Source organism: Megascapheus bottae, chromosome 14, assembly GCF_031878675.1.
Source record: "Megascapheus bottae isolate mThoBot1 chromosome 14, mThoBot2.hap1, whole genome shotgun sequence".
In the NCBI taxonomy this organism is placed as follows: Eukaryota; Metazoa; Chordata; class Mammalia; order Rodentia; family Geomyidae; genus Megascapheus; species Megascapheus bottae.
In genome coordinates this window covers 25,168,959-25,178,005 of record NC_143522.1, presented here as the reverse complement: position 1 = coordinate 25,178,005, position 9,047 = coordinate 25,168,959, and the positions used below count along the sequence as shown (strand labels likewise).

At 37.7% G+C, this 9,047-nt stretch overlaps 1 non-coding gene across 1 annotated transcript; it reads right to left on the bottom strand.

Moving 5' to 3' along the window:
• Positions 1-8,605: 8,605 nt before the first annotated feature.
• Positions 8,606-8,706, bottom strand: LOC150054847 (U6 spliceosomal RNA). The gene has a single exon (XR_016537747.1). It is a non-coding gene; the product is annotated as a U6 spliceosomal RNA (small nuclear RNA).
• Between the last annotated feature and the right edge of the window lie 341 nt (positions 8,707-9,047).

Below are 9,047 nucleotides of genomic sequence, written 5' to 3'. Positions count from 1 at the left end.
ATTAGGGACTTTTGTTCCAATTTTATTTTCTCTTCTATTGCTCAATCTCTTCCTTTCTTTCTTTCTTTCTTCCTTTCTTTTCTTTCTTCCTTCCTTTTCCTTCTTTCTTTCTTTCTTTTCTTTCTTTCTTTCTTTCCTTCTTTCTTTCTTCCTTTCTTCCTTCCTTTCTTTCTTTCTTTCTCTCTCTCTTTCTTTCTTTCTAAAACAGTCCTAGGGCTTGAACTCAGTGCCTAGGCACTGTCCTTGAGCGTTTTTGCTTGAGGCCAGCACTCTAGCACTTGAGCCACAGCACCACTTCCAACCTTTTCTATTTATGTGATGCTGAGGAATCAAACCCAGGGCTTCATAAGTGCTAGGCAGGCATTTACCACTAAGCCACGTTCCCAGCCCCTCATCCTTTCTTATCTGGCAGGGTTTTTGTTGTTGTTTCTTTGTTTCTACATGATGCCTTAAAGAACCAGCCCAAAACCAGAAGTTATGCTGACAGACAGAAGTATTAAATAGAGAGGGGGGAGGGTAATGGGTACCAAGACATGTGAAAGGGTATCAATGTATGTGAATTAATGCACCTTCTATCTGGCAAATATCATGTAACCCTTTTACTAATTACAATAAAAAATGCAAAAAAAGTATTAAATAGAGAATATTACAAATTCAATTGCAAGTTGTTAGGTGGAGTAGGGATTTAGTACAGTGTCAGAGTATGTGTCTAAGCAGTGTGAGGTCCAGGTGCCATATATAAATTAATTAACTAAAATAAAGTTATAAGGCAGTTTGAGTCATGGTTATATCTAAGACTCAAAGTTATATCCTACCTCCCTAAATCTCTAAGTTGACAGTGTGTTCTAAGCTTCCCATCGTACAAAAAGTAGCCAACAGCAATTTTTTTTCCAGTCCCTTACTTGAGGTGGAATTGACTGTGATTAGCATCAGGCTGAGGCAGTAAGTGGCCTCCAGTTCCTGTCACACATGGAGCATTGTAATCCTCATTACTTCTCATAAGCCAAATTCAAAATTCCTTGTCAGCTTCTAGTCAATAGCAGAGAACATATGTGACATCAGCCCTACTCACAAAATTGCATTCCTATTCATTCTCTGGTACAAATTGATATTTATCTTGCTTTGAGCTCGGCGACGATTTTTCTGTCATTATTAAGCACTTCAGCCTTGACAAATGGACATATTGCCATTTTAGACAAGTAGTATTTGCTCTCATTTGAATCTCAAATTGTCACCCGAATTCATGTGTTAAAGGACTATGTCTCTGCAATATGATATTGGGAGGTAATGAAACCATTAAAAAGAGGGGGCCTCGGGCTGGGAGTTTGGCCTAGTGGTAGAGTGCTTGCCTAGCATGCACGAAGACTGGGGTTTGATTCCTCGGTACCCCATATACATAGCAAAAAGCTGGAAGTAGTGCTGAGGCTCAAAGGGTAGAGCTGTAGCCTTGAGAAAGTCCAAGGACAGTGCTCAGGCCCTGAGCTCAAGCCCAGGACTGGCAAAAAAATAAAAAAAGAGGGGCCTCGTGTGAGAGCCTCTCAATCACTGGGCATACCTATGGGAAAGTGAGTCCTAAGTCTCTTCCTCTTTATTTCTTTTGCTTCTTAGCCATAAGAGAAGTGGTTTTTTCCCACCACACATACAAACCATGTTATACTATCACCCACCACAGATCTAAAATCAGTATATCTACCGGATCATGAAACTCAAAACTGTGAGTCAAAATAAATCTCTCTCATGCATATATAAATCTATAAAACATAGATAATATGCAATGTAATATTTAATAGAATATATACTGCAATATATGTGTATTGAAACCCAAGCCTCGTGTTTGTTAGGCAATGTGTGGGCTCTGGAGAAGCTGCAAATCCAAGCATGAGCTATAGGTTTTCTCATTGTCAGTTGACTATCTCAGAAATCTGTTACAGTGAAGGAAAGCTCACTAGTACAGTTATCTATTCCATTACTTTCCACATCTTATCCAAAAAAATAAAATAAATGTGAGTTGTTTCTCAGTTTCATCTGTAGCATTTTGATCTTTTCTCTTAGCTCTGTCTGTTCTTTGGATGCCTTATCAACTCCATATTTTATTACAATTTAAATGGTGAAGAGTCTCAAATATTTAAATTTTTGTCTCAGTAACCTTGCCAAGATTCAAACTTATATTTTAACTACATAATAGATATTTGTAAGTGAAGGTCCCATTAATACCTAAAATTCAGCATCTATAAGCCATGCCTAATTTTCCTGTCTCCAACTGATTTTATTTCTCAATATGAGATTTTTCTCATTGTCATTGCTACTGAGACTTCAAATCCCAACTTGTCTTTTTCTCTCTTATGCCTCATCCTTATAATCTAATCAACTTTCAAGACTTGTCATTTCTTTCAGAATTATCCCAGAATTCACTGCTCTCTTTCTGTATTTTTGCCATAACGATAACGCATTTCTTCCTGATCTCATGTCAGAATCAATGAAAGACATTTCTTACTAGTTCCCCTGACGTTCTTCATTCCCCTTTAATCTATTCTTCATGCTGCTCCCAGTATGCTTTAGATTAATCATCCTAAAGCAATATGTACCATAGGGTTCAGTACCTGATTCTAGAGTCAAATTTATCCTTGTACCTTTCTCATCACTAAAACTTTAATCATTTCTACCTTAAAAGTCTTCCTTTCTAGCTTAAAAGTCTACATTTCTACCCTAAAAGTCTACCTTTCTAGCTTGGCACCAGTGGTTCATGCCTGTAATCTTAATACTCATTAGAGGAAGCACTGAGAATCATGGTTCGAAGCCAACACAGACAGGAAAGTTTGTGAGATTCTTATCTCTGATCAACTGCCCAAAAAAACCAGAAATGAAGTTGTGGCTCAGGTAGTAAAACTCTAGCCTTGAGCACAAAAAAAAAAAAAAAAGAACTCAGAAACAGCACCCAGGCCTTGAGATCAAGCCCTAGGACAAGCGCATAAAAAAGTCTTACTTTTCTTCTGCTCAGTTCCTACTTTAGCCATGAATATTTCTCAAATCAGTTCACTCAGGAGAAATTCCTTTCCCAGCTCATTTCCCAGAATTCTTTGCCTGAACCATTCATATAGCACTTGTTTATTAATTCATGCACCATATTTGTCTAATTACCTTATACCAGCTCCTTGGAACAGATCCATATTCACAGCAAACCTAAAACAAAAGCCTACAAACCAGAACAGTATAAAGAAACCTTTCAGGTAAACTTTGTTATTCAAATCCTGGCTCTAACTATACTACTGATTTTGGACCTACTAATTGTCTCAAAGCATTGTCCATTATTATGCCTGATACCGCCTCAGCATCCTCTCAGGTTGACTATCTCAAAATAACTTTTGATGGAGGACAATAAAAAATAGACTTTCATTAATATAAATAAAAAAGTAAAAGAATCACTACTTAGTCATGAGAAAAGAGGAACATAGAAACATAAAGGCAAATAAAAGCCCATTGTCACTATGTTAGAAATGAACTTTACAACTTGGAATGGGGGGGGATCTAGGTGGAGGAAAAATGGGAGAAAATGATGGAGGGGTAGCAATTTTCAACAAGAAATGTACTCATTAGCTTACTTATATTATTGCAATCTCTCTATCACCTTTACAAATAATTGTGTGTGTGTGTGTGTGTGCGCGCGCGCGCGCGTGCGCGCCAGTCCTGGGGAGTAAACTGAGGGACTGAGCACTGTCCTTGGGCTTTCCTAAAGGCTAGTGCTCTACCACTTGAGCTACAGTACCACTTCCAACTTTTCTAGGTATGTAGTACTGAGGAATCAAGCCCAGGTCTGCTTGCATGCAAGCACATTACCACTAGGCCAAACTCCCAGCCCCTACAATAATTTTTTTAAAGCCAATTGTCACAGATCACAGTAATCTCAGCTACTCAAGACTCAAGGATCTTGAAATCAGCCTAGACAATTCTATATTCAATTATCCCATGCTGGAGGCATAGTTTGAGTGGGTGAATGCCAGCTATGAGCAAGAAAGCCAAGCAAAAGTGTGGGGCCAAGAGTTCAAGACTTTATATTGGCACAAAACAAAATAAAAGGCATATTAGGGGGCTGGGATATAACTCAGAGGGTAAAGTACTTCCCTAAAATGCACTAGACCCTATAAAAAGAGATCAAAGTACTGTTCCATCCCCAGCATCGACATATTTTAAAAAGGTGGGAGGAAAATCAGAACGCCTATCTTAGGTCAGTGATAGAACAACCCACAGAAAGCTGCTAAGAAGTCTACAGTTCCCTAGGAGTGTGAATGACCTTCCTGTTACAGGCTTCATCTTAGCCTATTGTGGTTCTCATCCACCATGAGCCTCGTAATTCAGATTCTCCAAGGCCGTTAGGGATATCTCACTGCACCACATGTGATAATAAACACCTGCAATCCCAGCTACTCAAGATGTGGTTCTAGTGCCAGTCCAAGTGAAAAATTAGAAAGACTTCATCTTAACAAACAAGCCAAGTGTGGTGATTCAGGCATTAGAAAACTAGGCAGGAGAAATAGGTAAGAAGTCATCGACTGGGGAGAGCCCTTGGCTAAAAGAAAGTCCCTATCTGAAAAATAACTTACAGCAAAAAGAGCTGGAAGTGTGCTCAAGAGATAGAATGTGGGGGCCAGGAGTTTGGCCTAGTGGTAGAGTGCTTGCCTAGCATGCACAAAGACCCAGATTCGATTCTTGGGTACCACATACATAGAAAAAAGTCAGAAGTGGTGCTGTGGCTCAAGTGGTAAAATGCCAGCCTTGGGAAAGTCCAAGGACAGTGCTCAGGCCCTGAGCTCAAGTCAAAGACTGTCTGAGAGAGAGAGACAGAGAGAGAGAGAGAGAGAGAGAGAGAGAGAGAGAGAGAGAGAGAGAGAGAGAGAGAGAGAGAGAGAGAGAGAATGCTTGCCTAGCAAGTAAGATGCTTTAGATTCAAACCCCAGTACTGCCAGAAAGAAAAAAGTCATAACTAGCTGTTGTTTGAATCTTAGTTAAAATTTCTATTTCTTAAACACACACACACACACACACACACACACACACACACACACACACACATAACCTACACAAAGAAGATCTGTAATGCAAAGAAAGATAGATCCCAAGTAACATCTCACAATAAACCCTCTACAACCTGTGGTGAATTTTTCTTTCTATGACCATAAAAGGACACAGCTAAAATATCAAATCTCTCTTATCTTTAAAATGGGTTAATGATGGCTGCTTCAAAATGTTACATATGAGAAATATATTAAACCCACAAATCGAGTGTTAAGCACCGCACCCGGAACACAATAAAGATATACATAGGCCTTTCTTCCTTCAAAAATAGTAAGAAAAGAATAGAAGAAAATTGAGTAGAGCAGAGGAATGACTGTGCAGAATTGGCTTACCATTAATTCATGTGTCTATCTTGAATAGTGCCAGGAAATCATTTCACTTATGTCATTCTGTTCTAGACATTGTCTGTTTTAAAATTCACAAATATTTCACCAAGAAATGCAGTGTGGCCCCAAATGAGTTCTCTTGTTGACTCTAGCACATACCTACCTTTCCCTTCCATACTCATACCCACCCTGTGTCAAGGGGTAAAATAAATGCTACTTTAACTATACCAGTAGTCAGGCACCGATGGATCTTGATTATAGTACTAATTACTCAGGAGGCTGAGATCTGAGGATCACAGTTCAAAACCTGCCCAGGTGGAAAAGTCTATAAGACTTTTATCTCCAAAAGACTACCAAAAAAGCCAGAAGTGGAGCAGTGGCTCAAACAATTGAGTTCTAACCTTGAGCAAAAGCTCAAGGATAGAGCCCAAGCCCTAAGTTCAAGCCCCAGGACTGACCAAAAAAGACACCAATGTCCAGTATGAAGAATAGGAAACAAAAGAAGATGAGGAGTGTGCTAAACTGAAATTCAAAAACATGCAGGATACTATGAAGTATACCAACTTAGGAACAATGGGAGTCTCCAAAGGAAAGAAGAGTATGGTACAGAAAAAAAAATCAAAGAAATACTAGCAGAAAATTTCTCAAATTGGATACAGAGTATCCACACTCAAGTAGTTCAATAAACTCCAAGCAGAATACATTTTTAAAAGCCATGTCCAAGAGCATCAAAATCAAACTGTCAAAAGACGATCTTTGAAGGAAATAACAAAGGAACAACTCATCAGGCACATGAGAGTCTCAAGATAAACAGCTTATTTCTCATCAGAAACTATGGATACCAAAAAGAATGGAATGAAATTGTTCCCAAATTGCCAAAGAGAAAACAAACCAAGGATTGGAGATGTAGGTCAAGATAGTATATGTTATTGGCCCAGAAAGCACGAGGATCTGAGTGTAAAACCCAGTACCACTAGGAAGGGAAAAAAAAAAAAAAACAACTCCCAGATAAACAAGATTCTAGAAGGTTCTCCACTAAGACAGTAAACTAAAGAAATATTAAAGAGACTCCTTTAAATTAAATAAAAGAACCCAGATGAGCCAGAAGTTTGGCCTAGTGGTAGAGTGCTTACCTAGCATGCACAAAGACCTGGGTTTGATTCCTCAGTACCACATATACAGAAAAAAAAACAGAAGTGGTGCTCAAGTGGTAGAGCAAGGACAGTGTTCAGGCTCTGAGCCCAAGCCCAGGGCTGGCGAAAAAAAAAAAAAAGAAGAAAGAATCCAGAAAGTAACTGAAAATCAAAATCACAAGAAGAAACAAAAACACAGAAAAGATAATTACATAAAGGCAGCAAAATGTGTTTTCTGTTTCTAATTTCTTTTCCTATATGATTTGAAAGATAACTGAATAAGCTAAAAATTGAGAATCTGTTTTATGTGAAACAAGCTGAGTTAACACATATTAAGCCCTTAGAAAAGCACCTGGCACTTAGTAAGTACTTAATAACATTAAGTATTACTATTTTTAAATCACAACATGCATGAAATGACTGTGGGAATACCCACTTAGTAAAATAAGGTAAAAACAAATACGATAATCAACAGAAATAACAGCTTTTACAACCTTTATTTACACCTCATAACATCCTGAAACTATTGGCAAAAACTGAGTTTACCTGAAGTTATCATGGCTTGAAGGCATTCCATTTAGAAGAGACTTAGATTGCATGTATGATGCAATATCTAGATGTCCTAAATAATTGGACATTGAAGCTTGAAGATGAGATAGAACTGAAAAATATCATGTGAGATGGTTGTAACAGGAAAGAAAAAAACAGTAATTCTCTATGTAAAATGGCATTCATAGACAATAGTAGAGGAGCAAGGATTAAGACTAAAGAGAACTGGGGAAATGCCACCAATAGTTAAGTATTTTCTAAAAGAGAATTATTCAATTGCACAATCAGAAGAATAAGAATATTTCCATTTCTAATAATAATATGTTTATTTTTTAAGCATTTCAGTTTGGTACCAGGCAAACATCAGTAAAACCAGCTACTCAAGAGGTGGCAATCAGGAAGAATATAGTTATAAGCCAGCCTGGGGGAAAACATTAGCAAGACCTCATCTCAACAACACAGCTAGGCACAGTTGTGATTCATGTCTGTTATCCTTCAAATAATGGAAACACAAGTAAGAGGACCATGATCAAGGTCAACCTGGCCATAAATATGAGATGTATTTCAAAAAATAACAAAAAAAAACAAAAAAGGGCTAGAGACATAGTTCACAGGGTAGAGTACCTGCCAGTATAAGGGAATGGTTCAACACCTAATACATTAAAAAAAATCTTTCAATTTAGTTGAAAGGAAATATATTTCAATTTAATTGAAATAAAAGATGCTAGCCACTTTACTCAGAGGACTTTATATTTTTTTCACTTGACTGTATCATTGAGATGCAAGTTCACCTAAAAAATAACAGCAAGAATACTTAAGAAGTATTTTAATGTCTTTATCCCTAAGTTACTTTAACAGTGAAATTTTAGAAATAAGCTTGTATCATTTGCCTTAGTCTTATAAGAAAGGCAACCTTATTTCCCATGTTTAATTATGGGAAATTATAAGCTATATTATAATAAAATATTAATAGAAGTTATGATCCAAAGACATTTCTGAAGAGTTTTATTTAATGACCAAATCATATATCACTCCAAGGAACATTTAGAGCATCCTACTGCGAGCAATATGTCCTGCCCACCAATCTATGAAGAACATCATAGTCTTTTGGGCTTGGTTGTTTTTGTGGGTCATGGAGTTTGAACTCAGCCTGGGCGCTGTCCTTGAGCTCTTCAGTTCAAGGCTACCGCCCTACCCTTGAGCCAAACCCCACTTCCTGTTTTCTAGAGGTTAATTGAAGATGAGTCTCAGGTCCTTTTGAACCTGATTGAAACCCCTTCTTATGTTTTTGTCCCCATTTCCCTGCCCCGACCCCCTCCCAATCATCTTGTTTTCCCCCTTTCCCTTTCCTATTTCAAATAAACAAATAAACGCATGTACAATATGCCAGGTAACAAAGTCAGATACAGATGAAATTAACCAAAGAGCAACCAAAGGGAAGAGAAATAACATGTACATTAAGAACAACAATCACACAGGACAAAGCTGTTATTTTCATATCCTGGAGATCCTTTCATTTAGCCTCGTAAAAATATGGAAGGCTTCATGAATTTGGGTGTCATCCTTGTGCAGGGGCCATGCTAATCTTCTCTGTATTGTTTTAGTATATGGGCTGCTGAAGCAAGCACAAACATTATAGTTTTTTTCATATATTTTTATTGTAATTAAATAGAAGGGTTACATTATATTCATCAGATAGAAGGTGTATGACTTCACATACATTGATACTCTTTCTCATGTCATGGTCCCCATTTCCCTCCCCCCACCCCACTGCTCATCTTGTTTTCCCCCATTCCCTATCCAATTTCAAATAACCAAATACAAATATATCCAATATATCAGATAACAAGGTGAAATACTGTATCAATATGAGATAACCAAGGGACAGCAAAAGAGATGAGCGATAACATAGTACATTAAGAACAATAATCACTCATTATATGGCTATGGTTTCTATGTCCTGGAGGTC